Raw genomic sequence first — 15,265 nt, 5'->3', positions numbered from 1 at the left:
ATGTCTATTCATTGCTTTAGATTGTGAAACCCAAAGAAGAACCATGTTATTGTACTCTATCAATTGCCTTAAGAAATAAATGGCAACTTTCATTATGTCGAATGGTTTTAGAAGTTCCTTCTATGAGATGAAAATTTGATTGAAAAATAAAACACTTAACCTTTCTAGTTACCTTTGAAGAGGTGCCAATGAGTAGAATTTTGTAAAGATTCGTGCCAGGCCGACCCTTTTTTTTTAATTTTAAATTTTAAATTAACTAAATTCAGAAAATCCTTTAAACCCACTAAAAATTAAGAATTTTTTTTAAAAAAATCTAAATATCTTCAAATATAACTTTCTTGATTGGAAAAAATATACAACACATCTACCTCAAATCCAATTGAACCCAAGTAAAAAATAATTCTACCAAAATTGTAGAAAAATTAATTAAAAAATATGCAATTAGTGATTCACTATTTCAGTACCACATCAGAAACATAATTTTTAAAACAATCTAAACCATCTTGCCATCATTAAGGTCAAGAGCTCACAATAACATAATAAAACATCATCCAACATTCTTATCTCGGCTGATCTTCCATCCATTAACAACCCTCTCTTTCCAAGCAGCATTTCCAAATACCATAGAAAATTTCCTCCTTGTATTAGCTGCTAATGACCAAACAATTCACAAGCATAAACAAACATTCATGAAATGCATCAATTCAAGCATTACCGATGAACCGAATGATCATAGATTCAAAAAAAAATGAAGGAAAAATCATAGCACAATGGTGGGAAAAAAGGACCTGACCCTCAAACGTTAATTGGAGACCAGTGGAAACAAGAGGAAGGGTCATCATCACCGGCGCTTGTAAAGAAAACACTCTAATCCCCTGTTGCTGGTGCGACTACGGCACTGGCACCGATGATGCCGTTTCTCTGCCTTGTTTCCTCGAACTCCCACTTCCTAAAACCCATCATCCATCAATCCATCAAGAATCAAGGATAGAAACCGAATAAATATGATAGAGAAGGAGGAGATCATATCATCAAACCTTTGATGGAGAAGAACCTGATGCTCGGATGATCAAGATACCCAGCAGCGTTTGATGATGCTTGGGTATAATTACCAGCCTTCATCTCCAGCTCTTCTGCTCTGCAAAATCCAACAACCTAAGACACTTCATCCCACTAGCACCACCTCCAGGCGACATTATATGATGGTCCACGCGATGCCGCAAATAGCTCCCCGGAGAACTACACCATGAGATACATTAATTCAATACTTCAGTTAGGGCAAAGGAGAAAAAAGGCTTCGTCCTAGCGGTACACGATAGCATCCTCCCACGGCGAGCTAGCAAGGGATTCGTTGTCGTCGTGGTCATCGGAGACTACAGCGAAGTCGGTGATATTGGAGACTTCAGTGAATTTGGAAGAGATGAGGGAGTTGAAGCGGGGTTTGATGGGTCCAAAAAGGTCCAAAAGGTCTAAAAAGACCAAAACTATAGGACAAATAATTAAAAATATGCATAAAAATTAAATTTACATGAATACAAAAAAGATAAAATTTTATTAAAATTTAACATAATATCAAAAAATAAATTACATGGAAAAAATAAAGATAAACAAATTTTTTAATAGATAAATAAACTACATATAGATATAGGGAAAAAATGTCATTTATTTAAAAACTATGAAAAAATTTAGAAATTCCAAACTTCAAACTTCATTCGATTAACCTATTTTTTTCATCAATATGGGTTGAAATTGAAAGCTTGGATGGTGTAAGGCCCTCTCTGGTATCACTACCGTGTCATGTCCTTGTTGTTCTTGCAATCTATCTTCTGCATCTAACCAATCCTTCAGACATTTTGCACATTTGCATTGTTGCTTAGTTCATGCAGCTCCTCTTATCATCGAGTACCCTTTTGACACATCCGAATATGCGTGTATGTACCACAAGTGCACGGGTGTCGAAGTAATAAAATACCCCTGTGAGTGGGTAGTCGAATCCACAGGGAACAGGGCTACTAGTATTAACTTATTCTTTGCTTTCTAGCCTAATGATAAATGGAAAGGTGTGGTGATCTAATGTGCGAAGAAATGAATACCGGAGACGAATATGCAAGGGTGAAATGGAGGGAGATCTCAATCAGTAAAAGTGGGGTATTCGGGCAATGCTCCTCCTAGGATTCAGGTATTAGGTACCGGATAAGCAAAGTGTTTCTATGATGAGTAAGTTAAGTCGTGGAAATCCAAAAATAATCGGATCCGGCCTCCCGATCACCGATACTAGTCCCCTACGAGGTCCCGGTGGAGAAATCGCTCAATTTCAACACCTCACACCCCATATGACCGCAATACGCTCTAGGGACACATAAGAGTGAAATCGATTCCTAAAGATAGATCCAACCCTAATTCCCAACGAAGGATCTCTAACCCCCTATAAGGTCCCGGCGGAGAAATCTCTCAATCTCAAGCCTCACACCAAATATGGTTGCATAGAGTTTAGGGAATATGGAGATAGGAAACACTCAATCGGAAGGGAGAGGGAACACTCCACTATCTCATGACTCACCCTCTCAACCCTCTTTAATCTTGAGGTTCTAACCCTAATGGAGACCTCTCTCTCACCAAGGTAACAAATCATGCAAACCAAATAACCAAAAGATCAATAAGGCAAGCAAGCATTAGACAATCAAGATTAAAACTTAATCAAACTCGGATTAAATAGAAATACTAAGCAAATCCACAAAATATGAGACTCCTAGGGTTCACAAGCCCAAATACCCTCTAGGGTTTTAGCTCTCCATGGAGCAACATACAAAACACACCATCAATGAATGAAAGTACATTAAAACCATAGAAATAAACCCCCTTATATATAAACTGATGGCCTTGATGGAGAGCTTCGACGTCTTGAAGGACCCACTCCGAAGCTAGGTTCACCGGTGGCTTCCTTGATGCTATGACGGAGGAGGAATCGATCAAAGTTGGTGACGAAGCGCCTCCAAAGCCGCAAAGACCTTCTCTCCAAACCCTAGCCGTCTCACCCCTCAAGGGTCGCACAAAAGATGAGAAAGAATAGGGCAAAACGGCTATTTATAGGCCTTAGATCTCATCTGTCACGTGCCCCCACGCGCCCGTGTGGATTTTCCACGCGGGCACGTGAACAGTAATTTTGCTACAGCACTGCTACATTAAAATTACTACAGTACTTTTCACAAAACGCGGTCCAAACACTCTTTTCTTGAGGCCACATGTCCGGGCACACGTCCATGTGGTAGGCTATAAAACTTTTCTTCATCGACGTATCTTTGAGAGGTCTCGCAATCTTCACAAAGAGAAGGAATATGAAGATGTGGCTACCTTTGTATCCTTCCAATTAGTGAATTGACTTGAATCTTCTTGGAAGTTGATACACATCTCCACGTTTATGAACTCCTCTCTTGTCTTGGTCCTTGAATTGACAAGAACTCCCAACATTGTGTCTTTATAGCCCATCTTTGCTTCCTTTTTACTCTTCAAGGCATTCACAACCTATATGCATAAAAAAACACCAAATACACAATATGAGACATAAACCATGGTAAAAATGATGCTCAATGAATGTAAAACATATATAAAAATATGTCTACTCAAGCACTTATCACCTTTTTCCTGCACAAAAACAAGACTCTAACACTACTGTAGACATCGGTGGAGTTAGTAGATCACGTGCCATGGTGGTTTGCATGGGATAGTTGTGTTCTTGTCTTTTCACCACGAGAAAATATTAAAGTTATTAATTTCTTCGGTAGTAAGAAAATCATTAAAATTATTATTTTATAAAAGATTTAATTAATGCAAAGAACTAGTATTAGAAGAAGAAGAAGAAGAAGAACCACTTGTAGATTTTCTTCTAATCATACTTACAAGGTCGCCTAGAGATTTAGTTATGGAAAGTGAAGAAGAATTTTCAAAACTTACGGCAAAAGTAGAAGCTCGTCAATTTCCATATATATGGTTGTATTCATTATACATATCATGAAGCAAACAACGATAATCATCTTTGATAAAAGAATGATCAAGTCCCATATGTTTTCATCATAAGAATCAATCATAGAAAAAGTGCCATCAATTTTAAAACGTGGATCAAGAAACATAGATAAAACGGGAAGAGGGTCAATTTTTGCAAAATATTTTTTAATTTTTAATGCCATAGGAGCAAGCAAAGTTGGGATCACATCTATATTTTGCAAAAAGTTCACTAATATAATATAAATGAGAAATAGTTATAAAAGTAGTAGGATAATAAACACTGGAAAAAATTTAAATGTCGAATTAAAAATTTCCAAAAACTCCTTTGTCATATAGCTAATTTTCTAATCATAATTAGTAATTCCAAAGTCAGGAAAAAACTCACGACAATACATTGTAAGAACATCTTTATAATCACAAGTACAATCCAACATGATATAAGTTGAATTCCACCTATGAGGAACATCGGCAACAAATTTTTTATATTTTTCCCCATTTGCCTACAATATATTTTGAATTCATACCTTCGGCTTAAAGAATTTTTTGCATATAAGATAACTTCTCTAACTCTACGAAGATGAGGATCAATAATTTTTAAATCATCTCTAACACATAAATTTAATATATGGCATATACAACGACCATGAAAAAATTTTCGGATAACATAGGATCTAATTGCATTTTTAACATATCAACGGCACAATTATTTGCCGAAACATTGCCAAGAGAGGTTGAAAATACAAATTTTTCAATTTTGTACTCATTAATAGTACGCATGATGTAACCAGCAATATTACTTGCGGTATGTTGGTATTCTAATTCAATAAAACTCAAAATACGTTTTTGTAAAGTCCAATTATTATCAATATAATGAGCAGTAACACAAAGATAATTCGAATTATTTTGAGAAGACCAAATATAGGAAGTAAGAGCAATTTTAAATAAACCTTTAGAAATTTCAGAAATTAATTTTTCTTTAGATTCTTCATAAATAATAAGACAATACTTTCTCATAGTAGTCCTTGAAACGGATTTAAAATTCGGATTAAAACCCTTAAGCAGCATTTTTATAAATGCGGGATTTTTGGCAAGATAAAAAGGTTGTTCAACTTGAACAATAAATTTTGCAATTTCTTTTCTTGCAATTTCAATGTTAAAAACAAAAGTTCCAATGCTTGAATTTGCAAAACTAATTTGTGTTTGGGAAGGATCATTTTGACTATTAGCATGTTTGTCGGCATGCTTCAAATGACCTATTCCACCCGAAGTTTGACAAGAAAAATCTTTTTTTTTTTTTTGTATTTTTTACAAATGGCACAAGGCCCTTTGTTCGGAAATTCAACAATATCATAAAATTTCCATACCCACAAAGTTCTTTTTCTTGTGCTTGTTTGAGGCCTACTACTAGATGACCCCATATTAGGGAATTCAATAACAGGCTCAGGATGTGAATCTTCCAAACTTGAGGGAATGTTTTCATAAAAAAAAAATGGTGTATTGGAAGGAAAATTGGGGGAGCCGGCCATTATAAAAAAAAAAAGGTTTAGGATTACCTCAACCTTGATGATGTAAATTTAATTCACGGTTTTTTTGAAATGCCGAATTGATGAATCGATGAATTGATGAAAAGATGGGGGAATTGCGGGATTGATGAAAAACTTGAGCTGAATTTGACAAACTTCAAATCTTGAACTTGAAGAGATTGAGAGCTAAGAGAGCTTGGAGCCTTTAATGCTTGAGAATTAGAAAAAGAATAAGGAATTTAGTGTGGAGAAATATGTAAGTGTTTAAGGGTATTTATAGTTTTTAAAAAAAAATTTAATTCCCAAAATACCCTTGTAAACTAGCCGTTTATTGTTGTTGAAAAGGGTAAAAAAGTCATTATATATATTTAAAGTCTAAAATAGCCTTAAAAACTAGTCATTTTATAGTTGTGAAAGGGGCTAAAAATGTCGTTTTGCATGTTTGAATTATTTGAAAAAAAATAAAAATAAAAGTCTGGCAGGCCATGTTGGGCGGGTCCGCGTGCTTGGACCAGCACAACCTATGGGGGTCGCGGGCCATACCGGCACGTAGGTATGGGTTGTGCCAGCCTGGTATGACTCTGTAGCAAGTAGTGCCAGGCCAAGCACGGTCCATGGCTTGCTAGGCTGTGCCGTGCTCGGGCCGGCACGGCCCAACTTGCACCTCTAGATATTTGTAAAACACATTGATCAACATGCTTATTGATAACATTTGAAAAGGAGTTCAAATTCACCTAAGAAAAAACAAAGAAGCCCAACATATTAAAACAAAATTATGCACTAACATAACAAATATAAATATTGAATAACATGGCATTACCACTGTTGTACCCTGTCCTGATTTAGACCTCGGGCCTCTTTAGTTTTTTTATGCTTGCATTAGGGCTAATATGGTCATTTAGCAGTAGTGGCATTTTTGCACGTTTGCATGGTAGCTTCTATGTGAGAAACTAAGGGTAATTCCGTCATTTGAATCCATTTTCTATTTCTCGCTATTAGGAGGGCAATTAGGTCATTTTTTATATTTAAAAAAAAAAAAGAAAGAGAGAGATAGAGAAAGCCCAACCTATCTCCTTCTTCTTCATTTCTTTTTCTTCTTCCTTTCTTGTTCGGCCGACCACAACATTAGAAGAATTTTTTTTCCGGCTGGCATTTCCTTTGAACTAAAATACCAAACTTCTTTCTCCTCCACTCTTGAACTCGGTAAGCCGTAGATCTAATGTTTTATTTAGTATTTCTCTCGTATCCCTTGTTTTTAAAATTTTTTTAAAAAACTTCGATCTCTCAATGGATTTGGTGGTTTATATGCTCAAATTAAAGCCAATGATTTGTGATTCATGTATGAGAATGTGGTTGAAGAAATTTCTTGATTTAGTGTTGTAAATTTGAAGAAAATATAGTATAAGCTCTGGTTTTACTGTAGCAAACCAAAGTTACTGTAACACCAAAAATTTTGAGCCTTTTCGGGTTCTTCCTTGGTCCAAATTGAAACCCTTCTTACCCTGAACTCTTTAGAATTAGGTTTACTTCATTCTGATGTCATTTGGGTCAAAAATGACGTTGTTTTGCCTCAAAACCCTAAGGTTTCGTAGTCGACTTGTATAATTGCAATTGCATGCATTCCTTTTAGCTATCATTCTTGTGTTCATTAGTATTTGGATTCCCTGCTTGTATCTAGGTGGCGAAACATCCTCCAAGGGGAAAGAACTCGCTGATTAGTGAGCGCGTTTCGAGACGAGACGACTAATTCTGTGAGTGGTTTAATTTGTAAATGCATAGATTTAACAACCAAGAGTATTACAATATTTCCTTATGTGTTTTATAACATAAATTTGATGCATTGGAGTTCATTTGATATATATATATATATATATGTTATGAGTATGAATATATTTGAAATGTCTAAACCTAGAATACTTGCGTGTATTCATTTTGGAATAAACATGTTTACATGTATAAGTATATTATTTGCAAATGGAATAAGGGTTGATGCACATTTCCGTATTTAAACATTGTTAGATGGTTTCCTTGAGTTGGAAATCAGAAATAATTTTATTCTTGTATTTGATTTTTGATGGTAACTACAAACTTTAGTCCGACACTGTAGTGTGGGGTTCCACTGTCCGGCCTAATAGGAGGCGGTGTGGTTAACCATGTGTTTACTCTAGTCAAGAGGTGCGCGGAGCCATTAACAAGGGTTCTTTTTTTAAGAAACCCGGGGTTACCACAAGGGAATCTCAGTGGCCAACACCAAGCTAAGGGCAACTTTATTTCTTTTTTTGGTTTTAAAACATCTTGGTGGTCCCGTAGCTAGTCGCGACCACGATTAGCTTGGGAATTATTTGAGGCCAGCCCATATTTTTTTTATTTAAAAACTGTGTTCAATGTATTGGAAAGATTACTTGCTTATTCTATTGTCAGGCTTTGTGTTATTTGTTAACCTGTTGAATACTTGGAAATTTCTTTTATATGTTGGTAGTATTGTGGTAAATAAAAATTTGAAATACTTTATCTCTCTGTTATATCTATGCTGTCAGCACTCACTGGGTAACATGTGTTACTCACTACTCTCCTTTCTTCTTTCTCAGACTGCGACGTTGGACTGGGTTGTGCTGTACAGGCAGTAGAGTGATTGTTTGTTCTCCTTTTTTAGATTTGTTATAGTGTGCATGTAAATTTTATGCATCCACTAGACTTGACCATTATGTATTGTTCTTATATTTGTATATTTGGATTGTAACTGGAAACCTTGGTCTGTATTTTCTGCGATGTTCTTTTGTATTTAGGTTCCTTGGTGTGAGGGAACCCTATTATGTTTTCATTGTTGATATTGTTCCATGTTCTAGTAACTGTAGTAGCAGGTTTGTGTTGAGCCTTACGGCGACTTGAAGGTGGGGGCCGTTGTGGGACCCACTTCTTGTTGTCGTGGCGGTTGCCACGTGCCCGGCTAGGTTCGGGGCGTGACAACCACACTCTCTTGTGTGCAAAGATCCACTTGCATGTCATTTTGAGTTTATATATTTCTCTTTGGTTGGGCTTTCTACAAGAGACAACATTAACTTTAGGGCAAAACATAATTATATAATTAAGAAAAAATGATATAAAATGTAAGTACTTTTTTCTTATTTCTAATTATTATTTCTTCAACAATTGACTTCTTTCTTTTTTAAGATGGCCGGCCGTTGCTCCACACCTTTAAAAGAGTAAGAATTTTTTTTGTAGTTGTTTTTTGGTGTTGCTCATCATCTTCTTCCAATAATATTGGTGGTAGAACTTCATTAGAATGGCTCCCCCAATAATTTGCATTATCCATCAACTTCTCAATTGCCCCATTTACACATTTCATCAAAAATTCGTATTTCTCCATAGATTCTACCCTAATTCTGCAGCTTTGGAAAATTGAGAACTTAATTTATTATATCGCATGTTTTTCTCAGTAGTTTACGTATCATCATGACAATTCATCACATAAGTATGTCTTCATTTGATGTCCTTTCTCCAAAGTGGTAAAATATACCGAGCTAAAATTTTTTTTATGTTTTTATTGATAAGAACCTTGCATATGTGTCTACAAATAACTCCTCTAAACTCAAATAAAAGTCACGAACATTTTATGTCAAAGTTAGCCTCATTGTGATAAACCTTGAATATAACTTGCTTTCTAAATGCGCCTTCTTTTCCTTTGAGAATTTCTGTTACCTAAAGTGTACATATTGTTCCATATGAACTAACAAGTGCAAGATTGTAATATATCATTCCTCTCAACTCATCTTGAAACAACTTAAAAATCTCATTTGTGTAAGCTTCTTGCAGTTGCTTCTCAAAATAACAATCAGTCATCATTAGAAAACTTGAATTGAAATAAGCAAAATCAGCTTTATTTTTTTTTTTTTCTCAATCTTACTTTTCAAGGCATTGTAATATTGCTCTACAAATTGCTTCAATGATGTTGTTGGGCCAACATAACCATCAAAGAAAGCATTTATGCTTTCACTTCTTTGTGTGGTAAACATTCAAAAACCCCCTTTAACATATATGGGAGCCCAAGGATGACAATTTTTATATAAAAAATTCAACCATTTATTTTTTTCAATGTTATAGTCCTCATCATCTTCAAGCAATGTCTTCAAATTCTTGAATATCTATTGTTTCATGAACAATGCTTTTTAAAATTTTCTATATTGCTTTGTATTCAGTTAGTCCTCCAAACTTCTCAGAAACCTTTTTCATAATGTACCAAAGGCAAAGACGGTGATGAGGATTTGGGAAGACCACTCTAATTACACCTTAAATAGCCATGCATTAATCTGTAATGATCGCTTTAAGGGCCTTTCCTGACATACATTCCAACCAAGTTTTAAACAAGCAAATATAAATTTCTGTATCTTCCTTGAACAATAATCCACATTCAAATAATATAGTTTATCCATGATGATTTACACCAACAAATGGAGCAAAAGACATATCATACTTATTTGTTAAGTATGTTATATCAAAAGAAAAAACATCAGTAAAACTTCATAACCCACTACAGCCCTTGCATTTGTCCAAAATATATTTCTCAACCGACCTTCCTCATCCATATCAATCAAGTGAAAAAAATGTGGATTTCTCCGTTGCATGCGAGAAAAGTCGTTTCCAAGAGTCTCAACATTCCTAATTCGAATATCTAAATTAATAGCCTTGTTTTTGCATTATAATTCCGACAATCTTTCTCAATGTATGTTAAATTTTCATATCCTCCACTTTCAACAGCCAAGAAATGAAATTTTTTGCGCAAACGTATGCCTACTTGGTCATTTAATTCAAGTCTTTCTTTGACATATGTATCCATTTTTTATTGCAATTTTAAAAACGAAATTTTTGTAGACTTTGGATACCACTAAATTCCATAGGAATAGTAGTAATTCCTATAGAATTTAAAATTATGTAGAAATTTATAATAAGGGCTGTTTGGACAATTTTTTTACAGAATAAAATTACTATAGAATCACATGATTCCATAGTAATTTTTTAAAGGAGTGGAACCATTTTTTTTTTCCTTCGTTTTTCGGGTTGAGCACTGTGATCGAGCGTTTAGGCCTATCAGAGAAGGGAAAGGGCTACGGCTTCAAACTCAGCCTACGCAGCCACTCCTCCAGTGACTACATCCTCGCCTCCACCTACTCCTACGCCTCCCATTCCCCGCCTACGGCGCCGACAGCTGCACCGTCTACTTGTACGAGTTTGACATCGAGGCGGAGATCCGCCATCTCACCAACTGTCGCCATATCTTCCACCGCTCTTACCTTGACCGCTGGATGCAACACGACCAGCGCACTTGCCCTCTTTGCAGCACCCCTCATCCTTGACGAGATTCAGGACTTTTTCAACAAGTGCTTCCGGGCCGCCACTACCGCCATCATCCTTGACTCCTTTTTCTTCTCCTCTGAGTACTCTCTTTCTCCATAAGTTAAGATGTTGTTTTGAAGAGTGGCTTTGATTCTGTTGTATATGTTCAGAACATTCTCATGCATTTATATGGTTCTTGTTGTGAGGTTCATGATGTGAAGAAGGTGTTTGATGGTATGCCTCTGAGGATGGTAGTCTCCTTGAACACAATCTTGTTAGCATGTGTTGATAATTCATTGCCGGAAGAATCAATCCGTTTTTTCGCACTGATGACTAGCAGTGATTTTGAGTCAAATCAGACCGCATCTGTAGTGTTGCTTTTTGCATCAGCTAAGACAGGTAGCTTGCGGTTCTGCAGATGGGTTCACAACCAAATTGTTTGCGGTTTGGAGATTAACCATCAGTTGGCCACTGCATTAGTGAACATGTACACTAAGTGTGGAGCCATTACTTGTTCTATTATGGTGTTTGATCGGATGTTGGTGAGGAATGTATGGACTTGGAGTTCCATGATCTTAGGCTTTGCGCAGCACGGGCTGGCCAAAGGAGTTGTCCAACTTTTCTTTTAGATGAGGAACTCATCTATAGAACATAATAATGTGACGTTTCTTTATGTCCTTTGTGCATGCAGCCATACAGGCCTGGTGAGTGAAGGCAAGCAATACTTTCATGAAATGGTTCACAAACATGGCATTGAACCAATGATGACACACTACAGTGCAATGGTTGATGTACCGATTACAACATCTTAACTTATGCCCAAGTATGGATCAAATAGTGTCTAGAACTAGTAATACAACTTGCATCATTTCTCCAAAGCCTTCATGCCTTTGAAATGCATAATAGCATTCAGAACAAAATATGGTTGATATGTTTGCCATCTTTCACAAGTATCCATATACTCACCCAATTTTTGACTCCGGATAGTAGCCAAACATGTTTGCATGAAACTCAAGTAAATCTATTATGCTGACTCAGTCAACGTGCTAGTTTTCAAAACTATTTTCATTGAAAAATTTTTAAAATTATTTTCATAGAAAAATTTTCCTATGCATATCCAAACACCATTTTGTAGAAATTTTTTCTGTAGTAAATTCCATAGAAATCATCTTCAAGTCCTATGGAATAAAATTCCTATAGAAAAATTTATTATGTATCCAAACAAACCCTAAGTGCATGATTATGCTCCAAATTAGTACAAGAAATAGTAAAATGTCCATCATTGCCAACAACAATATTAATCTTGCCCGGAAAATTTATTTTTGTAGATATACTTGGGCTGAAAGAGTTTTTTGATGCAGATATTCTTTTGCAACCTCTTACACATGCAAGTGTATAATATTTTAGTTGTTCATCATCACCCAATCTTGTACTCTTTTTTGTAATGCCAAACCCTTCTTGATCAGCATACTCAACATACAAATTGTAAACTTCTTCAGAACCAAGCACCATACTGTCTTTTGGAACAACTTTTTCAGATAATTCTAGTTGTATTAATTTTTTTTATCCAAGATTTTCAAACTAGAAGATCCAATTTCTGTCTCATTCCTTCTCCACTCAGAACACACGACTTCCGAATCTTCCATATTGATATTGATTTAGATCCAATAGACAAATAATGATAATTACAATAAATTAATACACATTTTATTGTATAAATATTATTTAATAAGGCTTAAACTTTAGTTAAGTCTTAAAATAAGCACATGACAACATTTCTTATTTATTTACATTTCACAAAATTAAAATAAGATTAAATACAATAACATCAGAAGATTTAAATAAGTGAATTTGTAGTAATTTCAACTAAATTCTAATTAAATTTGAATGAGCACACTTGGAGAAGCTCTCTCTCTCTCTACATATGAACACACATGGACAAGCTACAAGAAACAGGAGAAACGAGAGTGAGACATGTTGTAGAAATAAGGACTGTGAGCTACGGCCGGGGTGACAAGAGTTAGGTGACCGGCAAAGGGTTGATGTGAGGCAAAGACGAGGATGAAGATGAAGAGGGATTAGGGCATCGATTTTTTTCAATAAAAGGAAAGTCATACACTTGAGCTGAATAGGAGAGAAAAATGGGTTATTGAGGTGGCAGCTGTGATATCTTGTTCTCCTCTTTGTTTCATGCTTTTGTTTGTTCTTTGTAAGCATTAGGTATTTGTTCATTTTCAATGGGAGGTCATTTTTTTCTATTTTGTTTGTGTAATGATAATTTAGTGTTTCTTTTGAAGTGGTGAGGATAAAATGGTCTTTTTGCTTAATTTAAACCTTATCCCTTATAATCTTAGCTTCTCCAAGCTTCTCCAAACTTCTCCAAACTTCTCCAAAAGTTGAGAATTTTAGAGAAGCCTTACTAGCTGGTTGTTCATCATTATTCCCTTGATGTGCCATCTAATTTTCAAGGTTCTTTGGAATTAAAGAGCCAATCCTTCTTCATTGAAGGGGATTAGAGTAATAAGTAGCTTTGCAAGTTGGTGTTTTATTGTGTTATGTGTGTTCTTTGGCATGAACCTTTGAGCTTGTAACCTTTGAACTTGCAACCTTTGAGTTTGTAAGTGTGACCTTTTGTATAAATGTCGTTGAGTCTTTGTTGAGAAGAGTTTCTTGTTGTTCTTGTTGTTCTTCATGTTCTTTCTTAGTTAGAGAAGTTTGCATATCTCTTTTAATAGAATTTTGGAGCTATACCATGGTTTTTGGATGCTCTAGGAGTGGTTATACATCTCTTTAGTGTGTTACTTGAAAACCTTAGTATGTGAGGGATGTATTCCAATGAGTTTTGTAAAGTTTAACCTCTCGGTTACTATAGCTTAGCCTGAAAACACTTTAGACCCAAGAATTGTTTTTGGGGTACTGTAGCAATCCACATTGCCACATATTGTTTTGTAATCTTTGAAGTTAGGGCTATAATTCTTATCTAGTCATCATTTCATCAACCTTAGGGCAGGCCCAAATTCCTATTTGTGGGCTTTGAATTTGTTTTATTTCCTTTATTGTGTTTGATTTTCATTTTCGTGTTTTACTCTTATGTTTCCATGTTGGGATTGCTTTCGTATTTGTAGGAGGAGAGCCATTGAGTAAAAGCAAGGCTTTGGAGGAGCTTGACTACATTTTGGGTTTTCTTGTGAGTGAATTTGTGTGGTTTAAACACATACTCGATTAGGATTTGAATGATAACTAATATGCATGGTTTTGGAATATAATTATACACTTTAGATTTTGTTTGATGTCTCCTTATTCTTCTTTGCAGCTTATTCTTCTTTGTGAAAGAAAATGTGATATTCTTGAAAATGTGGTATCACTTGCTTTGTGAAAGGACATGTTTATGTTATTGAAAATGTAACACTTGTGAGATGAAAGTCTTGTACTTTACCATATGTAAATGTTATGAAAATGTTTTGACGTGATTTGATGGTGACATGCTTTGTGTGATTCACTGTAGTGAAGGTCTCCATGACTGACTTGTAGAGGCAGCGTGATTGACCATTACTTTACCCATATCAAGAGGCTCGTAGAGAGCTTAAATGGGACAAATACTGGCTGAGACACTCAGGGTCACCACATGAGTCTCTCAGAGGCCAACGCCAAGGAGGGTTATCTCATCAATTTTATTACACTTAAAACTAACCTTGGCGGGTTCGAAACCCTAATTGCGGCCACAATTAAGGTGAACATTCTTTGAGGCTAGCCCGATGAGTTTTCACAACACAGAAATGATTTGCTGGTGAAATGTGCATTCTCCAAATGATTATCCTTTCAATAGTACTTATACTTGATTTTAAGCTATAAGTTTTTTTTCTATTATTTATGCTTACCTATTAGTCTCATTTCGATCCTATTCGAATTATGTGGCTTGTTCACTCACTAAGTAATAGTATTACTCATCACTCTTCTTTTTCTCACCTTCAGGTTGAATAGAGCATGCAATCAATCTTTGTGCTGGGAAGCTGCTTATGTGTTGTCTTTTGTGTTGTAGGTCTGTACACACTATTTTGGAGCATGTTGTGTATTTTGTGTCCTTGTATAGACTGGATCCATTGGGTTGTATAATTTGATATCTATACCACGTTGTTTACTCGTATTTTGTTCTATGACTATATCTATAATGTCTACTCCATGTGTGATTATGGTATGTTGTATTTCTTAGTTGTGATTGAATATATGTTTGACTAAGTTTTCAGCCTTGTGTTAATTTAGGGAAGATGTTATTCACCTCACTTGAATTAACGCAGCGGTTGTTCCGTGCCTGGCTGTGTGTCAAGGCGTGACTGCAGCCACATGAGTTGTGTTGAGAATTCTTGTAAGGTTGTCATCGTATATAGCATTACTCATTGAATACATAAGTT

At 35.6% G+C, this 15,265-nt stretch overlaps 1 long non-coding RNA gene across 2 annotated transcripts; it reads left to right on the top strand.

The window, feature by feature from the left end:
• The first annotated feature begins 13,244 nt into the window (after positions 1 to 13,244).
• LOC120267663 lies at positions 13,245 to 15,018 on the top strand. 2 transcript variants are annotated; one of them, XR_005538523.1, is made up of 4 exons: positions 13,245 to 13,473; positions 13,982 to 14,043; positions 14,362 to 14,586; positions 14,829 to 15,018. It is a non-coding gene; the product is annotated as an uncharacterized LOC120267663 (long non-coding RNA). The 2 variants fall into 2 exon arrangements; XR_005538524.1 differs by lacking the exon at positions 14,362 to 14,586.
• Positions 15,019 to 15,265: the final 247 nt, after the last annotated feature.

The sequence above is a fragment of the Dioscorea cayenensis genome, chromosome 8 (genome assembly GCF_009730915.1).
Source record: "Dioscorea cayenensis subsp. rotundata cultivar TDr96_F1 chromosome 8, TDr96_F1_v2_PseudoChromosome.rev07_lg8_w22 25.fasta, whole genome shotgun sequence".
NCBI classification, from domain to species: domain Eukaryota; kingdom Viridiplantae; phylum Streptophyta; class Magnoliopsida; order Dioscoreales; family Dioscoreaceae; genus Dioscorea; species Dioscorea cayenensis.
The sequence above is the reverse complement of the archived record's forward strand: the minus strand, read 5'-3'. Positions and strand labels throughout refer to the sequence as shown.